This window comes from Maylandia zebra, linkage group LG20 (genome assembly GCF_041146795.1).
Source record: "Maylandia zebra isolate NMK-2024a linkage group LG20, Mzebra_GT3a, whole genome shotgun sequence".
Classification (NCBI taxonomy): domain Eukaryota; kingdom Metazoa; phylum Chordata; class Actinopteri; order Cichliformes; family Cichlidae; genus Maylandia; species Maylandia zebra.
Window position 1 is genome coordinate 8,144,853 of NC_135186.1, and position 14,794 is coordinate 8,159,646.

The 14,794-nt window shown below is 38.9% G+C and overlaps 1 protein-coding gene across 1 annotated transcript in view; it reads right to left on the minus strand.

Annotated features, from left to right (window-relative positions):
- The window catches only part of sema3b (sema domain, immunoglobulin domain (Ig), short basic domain, secreted, (semaphorin) 3B), a 72,680-nt gene extending 58,144 nt beyond the window's left edge, over positions 1–14,536 (minus strand). The window contains exon 1 of the mRNA XM_004554021.3: positions 14,031–14,536. The gene's annotated coding sequence lies outside the window, so the exon portion shown is untranslated. The remainder of the gene's footprint in view (positions 1–14,030) is intronic.
- Positions 14,537–14,794: the final 258 nt, after the last annotated feature.

Genomic DNA, 14,794 nt, shown 5'->3' on the forward strand with positions numbered 1-14,794 from the left:
TTTATTATTATTATATTACAATCATGACAACAACAGAAAAAGTTCTACTCAAAAGCAATGCTGGTTATCTTAGTTATGTTATCTTTACACGTGAGTTAAACAAAGATTTTGAACTTCTTAATAAAAAGCACACACATGTTGACTGTACACGTTAAGCACAGGGTTCTCACACTCTGAGATGTTTTTCTACTTTAAACACAAATAGATTCATAAGAGTCCATTGAAAGTACTTGTCTGCAGCATGAATGTGTGTCCAGGTATGTAGGTGAAACCAACATGTCACTGCTTGCTCTCCCCCACAAACCCCTTCCAATTATATTTTCTGCACACAGACTAAGCCCCCTGTAGGACGACAGTCACTACCTAAGTCGCTGGCTTTTTGTCAAAACCACACGCAAAGGAATTTACAAGAACACAGAATTAGTTAGACTTTTTTAACTGGAGTAAAAATGAAACTAAATTTTCTAACATACATTCACCATATGAACTACACTTTTGCATTCACTGAAAGGCAATTAAGTGATATAAATGAGAAAGAAAGATAAAAAGAGAGTTAAAGAGGATGGACAGGGTGTGTTTATGTTGCCCTCAGGCAGGTATCACTTTTATGACCTCTTACTCTGACCCTATCAGCAAACACTTGCCCCAGTTTTTACCCGCCTCATTACCCTCCTTACATCATTCATCAGTCTTTCCCTTCTTTCCCATTCCATTTCTTTTTGGGATACAAAGACTGAAACTGAAACAGTAAGAGAAGAGATAAAAATCATGAGAGGGTAGATGAGAAAAGGCAAGGAATTAAGAAAATACAAAGTGAGGAAAAGGTCTTTTCAGTAAAGAAGAGAAGAAAAACTTTCCTGACTTTCATGGAGAAGAAGCACCAATAACGTTCTGTCCTAAACAAGGAATTTTGCTTGAGAATAATGTGGTTTATCATCTTTACGCCAAGCAGCAGACAACCTGCTGCAGCAAGTTTCTAATCTGTCACTGTTCTATCCTCGCTCGTACTCACATCTTCCACCTCATTTTCTCCTCTTTCTCTTTTCTTTTCTCAAGAAAAGGTTGAGAGCCTTTTTATGTAACAGGACTTCTGTCCTGAATAGACTATGTGGTTCGACCTTAACCTTCACAATTTTAGACAAGTGCAATCTGACTAAAGTAACTACTGTCACTAATCACACACACACACACACACAGTGAAGGCCATAAACCTATCAACTTATTATAATACCTTACACAATTTCTGTCAGACATGGTGGTAGAGGCTTTGGAGCTGCTTTACCACCTCAGGGAGAACACCTTGTAATCAGTGGAGAATGTCAGGAGCAGCAGTCCATCACTTAAAGCCTAGGAGAGGCTGCTAATATAAGACAATTACCCAAAGTATACCCAAAGAATAACAGAAATTGTGAAACAGAAGACATGCAGATTTTTTTTTTCCAACAGTTAGATCTTAGTGCTACACAATCTTCACTCTTAAGATTAGGCTTAAAACGTTCCTTTCTGATAAAGCCAGGGCTGGATCAGGTGACCCTGAACCCTCCCTTAGTAAAGCTGCCATAGGTCTAGGCTGCTGAAGGCTTCCTATGATGCACCAAGTGTTTCTTCTTCACTCACTTTATTTCACTCATTATGTGTTTATAGACCTCTCTGCATTTAACCATTAGTTATTATTCATCTCTGGCTCTCTTCCACAGTTTGTCTTTTGTCTTGTCTTTTTCCTCTCACCCCCAACCAGTCATGGCAGATGGCTGAGCCTAGCTCTGATTGAGGGTTCTTCCTGTTAAAAGGGAGTTTTTCCTTCTCACTGTCACTAAGTGCTTGCTCATAGGGGCCTGTAATCCATACACCACAGATATGAAATATACTGTTTATGTAATACTAGTTTTGCCAGACTGTGTTTGTCTATATTTGTGATTCAAAGGAAGCTTAAACCAAAAATCAATTAAAAAAAAAAAAAAAAAAAAAAAAATATATATATATATATATATATATATATATATATATATATATATATAATTTAATTAAGAAAAATATGATCATAGGGAAACTTTTTCCTGTAAGTTCCAGTAATTAGTAAAACACCGTGCTATATCACAAAAACATGCATTGAAGATGCATTTGGGTAAGTTTATTTGGGCAATTTAATGCATATATGCAATAAGAGAATCTTCCTCTTTTATCAACATGAAAATTCATATAGATGCTCATTAAAGATGCGCACACACACACAGACACACACACACACTAGATCATTGCTAATGAGGGATGCAGTGAGCAGTATATAAACATATGGGATTTGAAGCATGAAAGGCTTTCCTGTTTGAAGCTGCCTCACCCACACAAAGCACTGGCCAACTCTCTTCCATTTTATAGTTAGTGGTCACATTAATGACTGTCCAGACTGTGAATTTCTATCTCATTTAAATGTACATTTATTCATTATTCATGTGGGGTGTTTAATGACACATCGCAGCGACAGAAGTTATGTGAGTATAGAAAAGGACAAAAGCTTTACTGAGACACACAACGAGCGCCCATCTCAGCATATCTGTATATGCTTTTTTCTGGCAAACGACCCAGCTGTTATAGGTTGTATCATTTTGTTAGTGCAAAGTTATTTTAAACCATATTAGCTATAAATTAAGTTAAGTCAGTAAAGGGGTTATGGAAGTCCTATTGGGATATAAAATACTGTGTTACAGGGCTGCCTGGGGCTCTCCCTCAAGCTGGACTTACCAAGAATCCCTTTACAAGTCCTTGCTAAAGTATCTTAATTGTCCTTTCTAAGCGAGAAAAAAAGCTGTCCTCCTGCAAGCTCCACCAGATGTCCAACCTCCTTATCAGTGTCCCTGAAGGCAATGGTATTTTCCTACAGAAAGGATATTGGATTGTCCAATGGGATGAGAAAGCTACTCCCCCACACCTTTCCTATATTCTAACTTGGGGCTAATTCTGACAGTTTCCTGAAACTTTCCGGAGATGTTCACACCCGTTTCACACGATGATTTGCCAGGTGTCTAGAGGTCAAGTAATTCTTCAGAGCAGCTGTAAACATTTTTTCCTTCTAGCATGAGCAGGTGATAATGCTTTACTAGTTCTTTAAAGCATACCCACATGTCAAGGGATGTCGTAAACCCTGATACTATCAGCGTGTTTTCATTATTCTTACATAACCAAACCAATCAACATCTGCCTAGTAATGATGTGAGATGATTATATAGGAGAAAACAGAGTAAATAAACCAACTAGGAAGTAAAATAATGATAGTTTTTGTTACAAACATTTCTTCTGGAAATATCTCAGGTTCTGCACTTTCATGCAGTAAAAGAGAAACTGCTTCCTTATTTCATGGTATTTTATATCTTTATTGCATGGCTTTGCACGAGCACATTCGAATTGTTGTTTTGTTACTGTGAATACAGACTGGCTGAATTTGAAGTTTCTGGGGAACACTAGCACACTATACCCTTGCAGTCCACAAGTGCATTCTTAATTAGGGCTGTCAAAATACCAGAAATGTAGTTCTCAAACCCCCAATTTGATACCAAAACAAAATTATCATGCCATCATCATTCTGTATGCACTTCAGGATAAAATAAGAATGATAATACTTTGGATGATGTTACTGTGAATTAAACTTATTCAGCTTGAATTATTTGAACAGACTTGGATGTCAGACTTACATGTGCTTCGCTAAATTGAAGTATTTCTTCCCTTGGTCTGTAAAACACGATAGTTGTTTGCTATCAAAACAACTGCACTAGCTGCCATCTTACATGTGGGCTTTTTATATTCCATTTGTAGGGTTTTCCTATGTTTGTGGCCTTTATTCTTCTTCTTTTCTATATAAGGGTCGACTAGAACACTTGTAGCTGTATGCTGCCCCCTTCAGTTCTGGAAGAATAGCTGTCTTTGTACAATACCAAAGTAAAATAAGTACTGACCCGTTATCAAAATTTGGGCATTGAAAGGGTAGTGGAAGGATTGGTTCTGGTGACACCCCTGTTGTTAACCTGGAGGAAAGGCGATATTGTAACTGGGCACAATAATAAAAAGAACAGCAATCAGTTGCATTTCTGGTATCGTCAAAGCAAAGAATACAATAAGATTTTGGTTGGCTACCTCTTATTGCTTTGCACTGCTCGGGTTCACATTTGGTTTTTCAAGCAACTTAAAGAAGTCCAGACGCTTTTCTTTCCAAGCTCCTTAGACAGCAACATAGTAGTGACATAGATTCTACTATGTATGTGCGCACCATTACGTTTTATGGATCTATGTACCAGTTGTCACGAGTAGATGACCTTTAAAAATTCTAGTGAACTCTTTGTTTGGTCATTAGTGACACAAACTACCACTTCCCACTACATATAAGTTCACAACTTACCTGAAACAGGGCAAAATTACTGAAAAAAACAACAACTGTTAAACGGTTCCCACTTTCTTTTTACTATAGTTGTCAAGCCATAAAGATAATAAAATACTTGTTATGACATAATAAGTATTTCACAACAAATATGAAAATATGTAGAGCAGGCATAAACTCTTTCCACATATTGCACTGTAGGTAACAATTCTCTTCTTGTCAAATGTCCTTTCCACAGCACAAGCTGACTCCAACCATCCAGCTAAAGTACCTGAAAGAAAATTTATGTACATCTGAAAACACCATTTCACTGACAGCTACAGCTCTTACTCTAAACCAAACAGGTCACATAGCACTTCTGCTATGTGCAATGAGTATGCACACACAACAAAAGCATGAGCTTTGGATGCACAACCAATGCACTGTATGATAAATAACGTGACATTTAATATGTTGCTATGTTCTCTAATGTAGAAATCGAAGATGTTTTTGTTATTTCTACAGATTTTGGAAATCAGAAAGCATCTTTGTTCTCCATCAGTCTGCATGTTAGCTGGGTAAAGCTTGGTTTGTAGGCACACATGTGCATGCACACACTCACACACTGAAACACGCCCATCAAAGTCCCCAGGTGCGGTTTGTGAAGATGGAGGCTCTCTGAAGGTGAACCCCATGGTGAGCAAAGGCGGGGTGCTGTGTTCTATGTGTGTGTGTGTGTGTGTGTGTGTGTGTGTGTGTGTGTGTGTGTGTGTGTGTGTGTGTGTGTGTGTGTGTGTCTCGATCTGCCCTTTTATGTATTCAGTTGTCTATAATATCTGTATTTTAGGCTGTTAGTGATCAGACAGCTAACTAAAAGAAAAATGAATGAAACAAAAAAAGAATATACGGTATATATATTTTTATTTTGTTTCATTTTTTGTCTTTCAGTTAAACTAACATAACTTGAAAAGGATAAATACATACAAAAATTTAGAGATAAAGGGAATTGAAGAGAAGAGATAAGGTACACTGATAGAGACTGAGGGCTTTAAGCGAGGGGGGTTTAGAAGAATGGATGTATGCAGCTTTTATCTGGAGGAGGGGAAGCCAAATTAGAAATGTGGCATGATCCCCCCCCTCCTGGGAGTGAGTCAATTAGCCTGCCTGGAGGAGCTGCCAAGAGGCTTGGGCTGGGGGGATGGTGCTGGTAAAGAGGGTGGTGATGGTAGACATGGGGGCGTTGGTCGTTGACGAGTTGAGACAGGACAAGGCATCGGTAGAAAGGAGGGTTTCCATGGAATATGAAGAGGGTACGAAGCTAGAATAAACAGAATAGATCAGCGTGCATCTTGCTGCGCACTGAGAAAACTGTGAGAACCTGAGAAAGCTGAGACTATGAGAGGTGAACGGTGATATATTTTGATGTCTGTAGAGCAAGTGCAAGACCTTCCCACCGAGCCTACAGTATATGTAATTGCAGTTGTTCAATGAAAGACTGGGCACTAAATCCCAACAGAGACAAGGGTGGGGTGGGAGTGGGGGGTTTGTACATGTCTACCAAACACAGAAATATATCCTGCTTTTGAATATTATCCAAAAAAAAAATGTTAATTACATAGCAAATATATTCCGTGTCTAGTTCAGGTAGAGCAGATTGTCCACTAATCTCAGTACCAGCAGTTCAATTAGAGTCCCTGCTGTATACATGTCTAAGTGTCCATGGGGAACATGCTGAATCCTAAATTGCTCCCAATGGTCAGCCCAGTATCTTTCATAGTCACTCACTGTCCCCAGTGTGTAAGTAGATGAATGAGCCGAGTGACAGAATAGATGCACTCCATCTACCCTTCACTGCAAGCCTCCCAGCTGTTTCATATCTTCGTAGTTTTTTATTAAAAAGTGTAAAAACAATAAGCCAAGAATAGACTGATCCAAGACAGACTGATCTGTAGTAAAACCAATATCCTTAATCTTTTCAAATTCTATTCAAGATAACAAAAATAACTATTTCTTGATTAATCCTGCAGTTATAATCCTCATAAAACATAACAACCTTCCTCTCATTGTTGGGTCGGAGACCGAGAACTGAGGATTTTGGGGGAAATCCAAGAACGGAGTGATGAAGAATAAAAAGAAATATAGGGATGATAATGTAACAGTGACAGTGCGCAAATTTCTTGCCATCCATGGAGTGGATTAATGTACCAACATCACCACTGGCAACTAGCCTCTCCCAAAACAGTGACATAAACAGATCCTTGCAACAGATATGCAAACTTGGTATGTCTTTATGACACTGTATTTGCTATCCCAAGCAGCTGCAGAATAGCGTTAAGCAGAATTACAGGTGGTGAGAAGAAGGGGGGCTAAGAGAAAGGGTAAAGAAGGAAGGGTAGATATAGGAGAAAGGGTAAAAGAAGCCTGAAACAGTATGGGTGTATGAGAGAATGCATGGAGGAGAAGAGCGAGTACAATGGAGCAAGAGGCTGATGATGAAATAATCATTGGAATGACAAAGAGATTAAAAAAAGCCAAAAATAGTCATTTGAAAATTAAATGTCTGTCTTTTATCATCAAGTATGGTCATTAGGGTTGTTTACAATGTTAAAATATAGGTGTGGTTATATGTCAGTCTGGTGATTGCTGTGCAGTCATTCCCCAAAACCAAATCAGCCAATCAGACACAGATAAAATAGGGAACTCAGGAGAATCCCCTCCAATGTGTGTGTGTGTGTGTGTGTGTGTGTGTGTGTGTGCGTGCGTGCGTGCGTGCGTGCGTGCGTGTGTGTGTGTGTGTGTGTTTTTCATGAGTTTACTAAATGAGATGCCAGACGGTTCCTGCGTGTGGTATCATCACCAGTGGCAGCAGAGTGTGGCAGGTAGTTGAGTGACAGGTTAAAGAGGAAAGGGGAAGGAGAGAAGAGGCTGTACTGCTCACGCTCAGTCTTGTGTCACAAGGCACGCCTGCATCTCCTTCCCTTATCTGACAGGCACACTGCAGAACAGCAAAATCCTCTGCATAAGCCCCTCGAGCACTCCACTGGGACACTCCAACGTGTATGTGTATGGAGAGAGAAAGAGTTCCTGAAACTGTAAGGTGTGTGTGTGTGTGTGTGTGTGTGTGTGTGTGTGTGTGTGTGTGTGTGTGTGTGTGTGTGTGTGTGTGATAATGCATGTGTGACAGGGACGGTGAGAAACTCGTTATTTTCCTGTCTTCCTGTGTAAAGCTGACTAATTCCACCTCACCTTCCAAATTGCATGACTGCTCAAGGTGACAGGACAGGACAGGACTGGAGTCCAGACCCACACACTCTCTCACATGCATGCGTACACACAGCTACACAAATCAAGAGAGCAATTACAGGTTAGTCTGGCAAACAAGAAGCTCTTCTGCAACACTGACAGATGGGCTGGAGCATGTGGTGAAAAAGAAGAAATTAGGAGGGACAGCAAGTATTTGTGTGTGTGTGTATTTTTGCGTACAGGAAGGGGAATCAGAGGATAAGGCCATAAAAGAAGGAAAGGTAACTCTGGAAGAAGGTTTAGAGGGAATGATGTTGGGTTTTAGAATACATTACAAGCTTATATTGTTCAGTTAAAATGTTGTATATTCAGTGTTTGAGGCAGACTGGATCAGATGGTGTTCAACTAATGCAGGTTTTCTCCTGCGCTCATTGACAAAATGGTGCAATGACTGATACTCAACTATTTGACTAGTATAAAATGTAATTCTGTAATTCGGAGTCCATTACTCTGCAGAACTAAGTACAACAATCTGACAGAGGAAAGCAGTACAGCATATTAAACCATTAACCCAGTGGAATCTAAATGAAAAATATGTTACTCAATCAACCTACGGACATATTTTTAACAAATCGATTGCACCGAAGAGCTTTAATTCTTTCATTTTTAACTTCTTAGTCCTTATAACTGTCAATAGAAAAACATATGGCTGGATCATACATCATTTTGTCTTCAGCCGTCTACTGATTGTGAGTTGACCGTGCTGTCCCCAGTCTAACCTTTACTTTAGGCCATCGGGGTGTATAAGTGAGCTCCTTTTATCTGATGACATAGAGCCACGGCCCCATTAACCACCCTGTATCTGCAACATCTGTGCACACAAGCAAACCTAATTAACTCCACTCTGATCTTAATTAACCTTATTTAGACTTACTTTACTTTTCTAAGTCGATCCTTTCATATTGGCGCCACCGTTTTTTTTTCTCCTTTAGCTTATAGTTGTTAAACAAATGCTGTGTGTTGAGTGTTTGTGCACAATGTCTTATCTTTTAGGATCACGCCACCTTGAAAGGCTGAGCTTCATTCAAGAAAATCAGGTACCTACATGCTTTATCTACCTTTTTAACAAAGTGATGAATTAGGGAAACTATCCTCGCTGACCTCAAGCTCAACCCATTTGTTATCCAGCCATCCGTTAAGGTCTAGGCTAGCCACACATATCAAATGACACCCTTAAAACACGAGTTTGATCATTTTCCACAATTTCCATATTTTTTTTGCAAATCTCTTGTCTATGTGTTATAACGCACATATTTCATTTGATGCACATATGACTGGGTAAACTGTGATATTAAACTTTAACGACATTTGCAGCCGACAATAAGTCGTGTACATAGGCATTCATACTCTCATAATTGTAGCACTAATCCATTTCTAAAGCACACTATGTAATATTATATGGTTTACCATATACTTGAAGGACTCTAACTAACTTGCAGCATACTACAACGGCTGTTTCCGTTAAAGGAGATTTTGAGCTCTTTCCTCAGCAGTGTTGTAAGTCGCAGACTAAATGTTTGCTGATGTAGAAGAAAAGAGCAATTTTCAGACGTGTGAGGAGATCAGGAGACAGCGTAACACTTAGAATCAATTTTTGTAATATGCTCATTTTCACAAATGCATCACAGACACACATTGATATGCACACAAAAAAGGACACACAAATTTCCACATATTGTACATGTCCATATTTGCTAACAGCAAATTGAATTAAGAGCTAAACACAGACTTTCTCTTTCCCACTTTGTCACACACATGCACAGATTACACCCTTCATTAGCTGCTGCATTCAGATTAAGGGCTAGTATCATGTTTATTTAGAAGGTTTGAAAAAGAAAACATAAAATAAATAATAAAAGGAAAAGCTGATAAAAGTTTGATGCTAACAGCCTTTTGCTTTTTATTTGAATGGGACAACAACCTCTTCTCCTGCCTGTCCCCTCTGGCTATATGGGGAAAAAGTCAATATTTCAAGAGAGCAGAGGCACTCATTGAATATTTCAAACAAAGACATCGCTGCCTGGCCTCTCTGTCTTTCTTACACACCTAGACTCATCAGGTCTGTCCAGTTTTCTTCTTACTTCATACACATTAAGAGAACACGTGATAGAATAACAGGATCTATGAAAGCAATGGCCTACACAGACATATCCTATAGGTATTGTAACTTATCTTAATCCTTATATTTTTGCTTTATACATTTATTACCTACTTTCCGCTGACCTGGTAGATATTTCCAGCTTAGCACAAGGTTAAGAGCAAGGTTAATGTGTTTTTCTGTTCAGCAAGGGTTGAGATAGGGGTTAATGGGTTTTAAGGTGTGGCAATTGATCAGTGTATAACCACCTTAACCATCAGTTACCTTGGTAGTCGATTCATCAGCAGACAATCAGCAAACCCACCTTGAACTCTAGGTTAAATACATTTTGTGCACTCTGATGTTAAATCATTATTAGTTTATTATTATGATTATTATTATTGCGTTTTTTCCATAAGATTTTCCAAGCTTTTATCTCTATTAGTATATCTGTTTTTAGTCTGTAAGTTTTCTGTATACAGTTTACAGTCAGCCTAAGTGAAAGAGTCTAAATTGCACAGATTTAAATCTACTCTGTGCAAACAGAGAGGACGTTTGAGAACTACATTTTCCAGCAGGACATTCAATTTGTGAGCAGAGACGGCGTTTCAGAGGTTCTTCACTGAGTCTGCCTCTGTCTGTCTTAGTCAGACAAATGTTTCATCAGATTCAGCTAACAGCTTAATAACCAATCACAGTCTTTAACAAATTCAATACAGAACCAGTTTCCTTTGTTTTGAATGGAAAGCTCTTTTGTCCAACACTTTATTAAGATTTTGTCAACTATGGAAATGTTTCTGCTCAATATCAAGACAAGCCACCAAAGCAAAGCGTAACTGCCTTTGGACTTCAACAAGCTATTTTTGCACTCCAATAATGTCTTTGAACACACAATGGATACTGTGGAAGCGGATCCATAATTTTCTAAGCTGAATTGGACTTGGCCGTTCATTGTGATGACTCAAACACTCCTTTTCTTCTTTTTTTTCTTTTTGGTTGACATGATGTTTGAATAAGAAGACAGGCAGCATGCATGTACTTAGTTTTTCAAGCTTTTGTATTCAGTCTGGTTGGATCTTTACTGTTTAAAACATTTCTTTTCTAACAGGAGAACACACAATATTTAAGCATATCTGACACTGGATGATCACTTAAACAACCCTGTAGGCATGCACAGTGTACTTACTTACTTAACTCACCACAACACTGGACCTATATTACACACTGGTAAACCACAAACACTAGACTGCTGTATGTTCCTTAAAGTGAAAGGCCTAGTCACAAAAGTATCACTCCATATCTGCTTTCACCATAGTATATGTTATCACACTGATAAACAAATAACTGAGTGCAAATCAGAGATATATGACTAATGCATTGAGTGACTGGTTTTCAACCATTGCCCAAATGGACAGTTTTTGTCCATCATAAACATAAATATTTCAGTACTTCGGCAAATTCTTCTCCCATGCCTGAATTACCAACAATGCAACCTGATCGGTTTATTTAGAGAGTTTAGTATATTAAGAAAGGGATACCTCAGGCAGAGACGAGAAGGAGGCTTGAAATGTCTGGGACCCTCGCTTCCCTCAATAAACAACACATCCCAAAACAATTCACTGTTGTACCTATCATCCTCAACCACAATGAACACTTAGTTGTGACCTCGATTTGCAGTCCCCAGTGGGCATTTGTGGTATTGCGACAAAAAGTTTCTGTAAAGCATTTTCCCTTTAGACTACCAGTATGCAGAAGACATATGCAAAACTTTACCCCAGCTGCAAACAACATAATTTATTTAAATCCATAGAGGTTTCATATTTTCACACCTTCCCAGAGTCGATCATGTGAACAACATTGGCGGCTCAGCACACCAACATTAACGCGCACCAAACTGCATAATGCACACATGCAAGCAAACATGGAAGTGATAAAACTTTTTTTTGGCTCACGCATTAGGCAAGCGCTTTTACGTAAGCGAGTGGGTGCTATCTTTGAGTTCAATGTCCACTTCCCATAAGAGAGAAAAGGGGGCTTTATACTCTTTTCCTTCATGGAAGCAAAGACGGCTAAACAGGTTCTCTGTCATAAAACATCTTTTTTACTCAACCTGCATCAACTCGAGGCCTCTGTTTAAACAAGACGCACTTGTTGGCTAAGCTATAACTAAACTACTGCTTATCGACTTAGACATCACAAAAACACAAGAACAATGTGTGTACAAGTTCAAAAATGATCACTTAGCTCTTAGTTGGACGAAGACTGAAAAGGTAAATTAAGGTGTAATGTGTAGACTTAATGGTATGGTAATGAAAGGGTTAGTATGCAGGTAAAAGATGAGGGGGGGAGGGCTTATAATCCACCACGTGACACCACGGATTATAGGACTGAATAGGTAAAATGACAGACAAAATGCACACCTGTGAGCTTGAAAACACGTATACACCCGCTCACACGCAAAATACCAAGGATACTGAGTGAGAAAGAATACTAAAAAGTAGGCCTCTGAGGTTACATAAAACAAGCTTTATGAAGGCAGATGAATACACTGTAAAAAAAAATTGCAATATAAAAGTAGTTTACTGTGTATTTTACAGTTTTGTACTGAGAATATCATTAAGTTCACATAAATAGACTGTGATTTTACATGTCAAATGTAAAATAACATAAAATCAATGTAAATGTAATAAAACATAATTTTCTTGTTTTTTAAATGTCTGTACATATGCATATTTATATTGTTAAAATACATTCACAAATGCATCATAATTTCACAAATATTTGTCCGTTATTTGAAAGATTGAACTGTTAAATTCAAATGAAATGCTATGGAAAAATATATAAAATGATTCTTAGAAACTTTGTTTACATCAAATAATTATTATTATTAATGTTATTTAGGGCGATCGTGGATCAAGAGTTGGCAGTTCGCCTTGTAATCAGAAGGTTGTCGGTTCGAGCCCCGGCTCGGAAACTCTCGGTCGTTGTGTCCTTGGGCAAGACACTTCACCTACTGGTGATGGCCAGAGGGGAATTATAAAGTGGAATTGTAAAGCGCTTTGAGGGTTTCAAAAATTGCTATATGAATGCAATCCATTAATATTTAAACCAACTGTTAACTGTATATTTCTGTACATTTAAATATTATTATTCATATTACCGCATTCATTGACCTTGTTTATAGGTAATTTCATTGTTTAATCCCATTAAATTGTTCCTAATTTAATGTTTAAAAGCACTTGAAAAAGGCAAAATCCCATGTAGGGCAACAAACTGTATTGTCATTACTGAATATAACCGTATTTTCATGAGAAAGTTATTTTCTGTTATTTTCAGGTATTATTTTGGTGCCCCAGCTGCCGGAATATCACTGTTTTTTTAGGATTTTTTTTTTACGGTGTAGTTAAAAAGACAAAGATAAAGAAAGAAGAGAGAGGTGGAAGAAAGTAGAAAACTGCAAAAAACCCAAAAAAGGTAGAAGTCAATGAGATTAGAGGACAAAAGCAGAAGAGTATGGTGGGATGAAGGTCAGAGGGGACAGCAGGTGTAAAAGCACCAATGGCAGCAGTGATTTCCAGTCACTATTATTCCACCACAAAGCTTTAAACTTTGCACAAAGGCCTTATCAGACCTTATCATGTTCTCAATTTGAAACAGAAACTTCAATGTTACTGATGAGTGCTGCCAGATTTCCTGCAAAAGCAATAATAATTCAGTCGAAATCCCCCACTTCCACTGATGGACCGTCAGGAAATAAAACATCCAAAACACACAGACAGTCCCACATGCGTGAAAACTCTTTTCCTCTCCTGATTCCTGCTCAGATGAATCGCCCACTGATCAAATCCAATTAAAGACATGCCCAAAAAAGCCTTCTCACTTCCTCTGAAAACAATATGTCCAAACATACACACGCACACGCACACACGCACCATCAAGCAGCATTATTGTGTTACTCATGGAACTCACCCTAATGATTAACACAGATATGAAATCACAAATACAGCAGAGTGGCCACGCATTCAGATCTGTTCCAGTACAAACACCTACACAGGGCATTCCCCAGCTTCAGTACTTAACAGTAGTTTAAAGTATCTTTTAGCTATTACTTATTAATTCATTTTTAAAAATGAATAAAAAATAGCAGTACAATAAAAACAATAATCCCACCTATATCAGATTATCATTAAATCAGAGTCTCTAGAGTAAATACTTTACTTGTAGTCATATAAACAGTGACTCTGTCTAAAGGACAAAGGGAGATGCTTCAGTTTCAGGGATTGTGCCATTTCATGAAAACCTCACCTTCATCAGCAGCTTCCTCTGGCTGTGTCCCGTTTCAGTCCTCAGTCCCTCCGAGCCACGTTCCCCTTGGCAGGTGCCATCATGGTCAGATAGTCCACAGGAAATAGCTAATTTTAAATTTTTGTTGCTGTCAGCCTTTCCTTTTTTCCTCCCTTTCTCAGTCTTGTTTCGATTTGTATCACCTCGAGAAAAGCAGCACGTGTGTGTGATAGTGTGTGTGTGTGAGCTCACAACTCCAAAGGTCCTGGAATTCCTGAGTCCTGCGCTATAGAGCGAGCGTGGCTGAGCTCCCTCTCCGTCTTTCTCTCCCTGCACTCTTTTTCTTTTTTCCTTTTCCCCGTCCGGGCAGAGAGGAGGGGAAGACAGTCAGGGGGTGGGACAGAAGACAGAAGCTGCTTTCAGCCAACTCTTTCTCTGTCTGTTCCTCTATCCCCTGCTTTCTCTTCCTCTGTTGTGTGTCTCTTTTATTTCGCCTAACTTTTGCACTCTGTCTTTTGGCGTGTTCTCTGTGACAGATACTCTTTCATTGCTCAGCAAGGCGTGAAAGCAAAGCTCTCCCTGTCACACTCACACCCTCCTCTTTCTTTTAATGCCACTCCCTCTTCCACAGTCCAGAGGTAAAGTCGCCCTTGCTCTGTCAACGAGCCACAGTGTCTTTTTCTCACCGTTGTTATCCTGCACACCTTATCCTCAAAGGTTGAGCCGGATCTTTGTGTTTGTGCGTCTAAGTGATCCTGCAAAGTTTTTGCCTGATGTAGTAGTGA